General features: G+C 50.5%; 1 long non-coding RNA gene across 1 annotated transcript; it reads left to right on the forward strand.

The window, feature by feature from the left end:
* The first annotated feature begins 753 nt into the window (after window positions 1-753).
* Window positions 754-1,946, forward strand: LOC137465979 (uncharacterized). Its single transcript, XR_010994926.1, has 3 exons — window positions 754-1,011; window positions 1,358-1,475; window positions 1,853-1,946. It is a non-coding gene; the product is annotated as an uncharacterized lncRNA (long non-coding RNA).
* The last annotated feature ends 1,321 nt before the right edge of the window (window positions 1,947-3,267 follow it).

Below are 3,267 nucleotides of genomic sequence, written 5' to 3' on the forward strand. Positions count from 1 at the left end.
TGGGCACTGAGTCCTCTGCTGTGGCAAGAGAGCAGGGAATAAACCTGACCTTGTGGGAGTTGTGCCACCAAGCTGGGTGTCCCAGTCTGGTTCATACCTCAGCCCCCAGCAGCCTTCAGCCATTTCAGTGAGGACTGTGGTCTCTCTGTCACTGGGACTGTCTGTGTTTCAAGCTCTCGTGGGTGCCATTTGCACTGTGGGTTCTGAGACTTTATTAGAATACTTAAATACTTTACACAGTTCCGTTTTGACAACTTGGAAGGATCCCTGTTCTTTATAGAGCAGGCTTCAAATTGCCAAGTGAGAGTCTGCCTTTCAGGCCATCTTTTAATGTCTCTGATAGAAGGACAATTGGTGCTCAAGGGACACTTGCACAAGGGCCAGTATTGTCTCAGTGTTCCCTTTGCTTCCCAGATCCCGTGTGATCAACGTGTCCAGGAGGGCTGCCCTGTGTGCCAGGAAGAGACAGAGGGAGAGCCTGTGACCATTGGGCAGGTAGAATTCCTCTGTCTCTAGTTATATTTCTAGATGTGTATAGCTATATTTATCCATATATGTAGTTGTCTTTATAGATTTATGTAGTTATATTTATCTATCTACATAGATATTTGTCTAGTTAATTTATTTTTAGTTTTAGGTGTATATATTTATATTTTTAGATGTGCAGTTATAGTTGTAGATGTCCATAGTTGCCTTTATACATGTGTATAGTTACATTTACATATATATAGTTATATTTGTAGATAGGCCTATTTATATTGATATATGGGGGTTTAGTTACATAGATTGATATCTGTATAGGTGTAGGCCTCTTTTTAACCTCTTCCCCTGCTCTGCTTCCTCCCTCACCTCTTGCTTTTCCCCTGTGCCCCCTGTGTCCCCTCTCCCTGTGCTGGGTCCGAGCTGGCGGCCGGGCCGGGCGGAGCAGCAGTTCCAGCCCCGGGTGTCCCTGGAGCGGTGGGAGCTGCCAGTGGCCCCAGGCACTGTCCCCTGAGGAGCTGCTGAAGGACGGTGAGACTGAGGGGGCTGAGGGGGCGGTGACGCTGAAGGGACGGTGACCCTGAGGTGCTGCTGGGGCTGAGGGCTGTGGGGCAGCCGAGGGCGATGGTGGCACTGAGGTGACAGGGAAGTGGCACAGGCCGAGGGGTGGCGGGTCTAGGGGGACGGGATGGGTCAGGAGGGACTGAGGGGCTGAGAGGACTGTGAGGGGCTGAAGAAACTGAAGGGGGCTGGGGCTTTGCCGAGAGCATGGCGGGGCTGAGGGGATGGAGGGGGCCGGCAGGGAGCACCGAGGGCTCCGGGACTGCAGCTCTGCCAGGCCTTGGAACCAGTTGCAGAGCCTCCGCTTTTGCCACAGCTGCAGTGGAGACCTCGAGGACAGCCGGAGACTGACGGGAGCCAGCAGGGAGAAGCTGAAGGCCAGCAGCAAGAGCAGGGAACGGGGACCTGCTGCTGCCACGCTGGAGAGAGCCCGGGTGAGGCCACAGGGCCGGGGAGGCAGGGTGGGGCTGAGGGTGGCGTGGGCTGTGGCCGTGGGCACTGCCCGGCGGGGCAGCAGCGGGCCCTGCCCGTGCTGGGGCTGCTCAGCGCAGCTGCCCCGGCCGGCACAGGGGCTGTCCTTGGGCAAGGCAGCTGTGCCGGCAGGGCCTGGGAGCTGTGCCGGCTGTGCCGGGCTGCCGGGGCTGCGGGACAGTCCCACCGCGGCTGCGCTCACCACAGCCTGGCCCGCTCGGCTGCTTTTTCTTTCTAATCCTCCTGGGGAGGCTCTGAGATCTTCCCTTCCCTGATGAAAGTGCAGCTGCTGCCAAGGAAAACGTCCCCATACTGACTCAGTGCTCCCTTTGCTTCCCAGCTGTGCCATCTGCCGTCCCTGTCCAGGAGAGCTGCTCTGCACGGGAGGAAGAGACCGAGGGAGAGGCTTTGAAGATGGGTCAGCTGGGATCCCTCCGCTTGCCGTTCTGTTTAAAGTTATGTTGCAGTTATGTTTGTATTTATGCAGTTGGATGGATATTTACCTTAGCACAGTGATATTTGTATATTTATAGACAGGTTTGGTTTATATATCTAATCTATTGATAGATATAAATGTATGTATATCTGTTGTATGTAGCATGTGATGTTTAATCTATATTTACATCTGTAGACTGTTATACTTGTATGTGCATTTATATATATGTGCATGTACATATGTATTTAATTTTATTTTAAGATGTATGGAGGGCATTGTTGTATAAGTCTATTGATTGAATTCTTAGTGTAGGGCTATTTAGAGAGGGTATGCATATTTCTGTATTTCTGAATGGGCTCTACACTTGTAGAAATATGTAATAAATTAAGTTGTTAAACACGTAATTGATCTTTGTGTATAGTGAGTTGCTGTAGAGGTTGGCAATAAATGAAGTTTTATTAACTGAAGTTGGTATTTGTATATTTTTACCTAGACTGGTTGTAATAATCTAATAAATTCCTGGTTTTAACCTAAATTGAGATTTGTATAGTTCTGTATTGTCAGAGTGGGTGTAGCAATTTGTAATAAATGACATTTTCCAATGGATGAAATGGATTCTCGTGTGTTTGTCGATCAGCAGTGCGGCTGTAGCAATCTGCAGGAAATGCCATTTGTCAACTCCAGTGGGTGTTTTGTGATTTGTGCCACCCAAAGCCAGGAGCAGATGTAAATGCAGGAGGATTTTGGCCATGAAAATCTCCAGCCACGCCCAGCACATGCCCCACTTGCACTCAGGCTGGGCAAGGGAAGGGCAGATTTGGGATGGCAGCAGAGCCACACGTTGGCTCAGAACTCGCTGCAAAGGCCTGCTGAGGAGACTCCGGGACTCCCCTGGCAGTAGAACTCCGAGCAGGAGCCACCCTGGCAGCAGAAATCATTCACCATGAAAAAAAGAGAGCAAATGTGGCAAAGCAGATGTGGGGATGCTCTGTGAGTCTGACAAAATGCTCTCAATCACCGCTGCCTAGGCACGTCTCCTGCAAAAAATATTTTGTTAAAAACTGAACACCTCCCATGAAAGATAGATTGCGCTTTCCCCTTCACTTACCTTGCTGTGCGAGTGGAGACACTCTGTCCTTCTCACTGAGAATTTGTGCCCCTCAGCACCTGACATTAACTCAAAGATTATGTACTACCACTTGGCACCATAAAGGAAAAGAGCCCTGCCCTCGTGACAGTGTTTGCAAAGTCTTCCCTCCTCCTGTCCCCACATGTCCCAAACGGAACCATCCCCTTGCTGTCCAAACTGTGCCTGGGGT

The sequence above is a fragment of the Anomalospiza imberbis genome, unplaced genomic scaffold (assembly GCF_031753505.1).
Source record: "Anomalospiza imberbis isolate Cuckoo-Finch-1a 21T00152 unplaced genomic scaffold, ASM3175350v1 scaffold_124, whole genome shotgun sequence".
In the NCBI taxonomy this organism is placed as follows: domain Eukaryota; kingdom Metazoa; phylum Chordata; class Aves; order Passeriformes; family Viduidae; genus Anomalospiza; species Anomalospiza imberbis.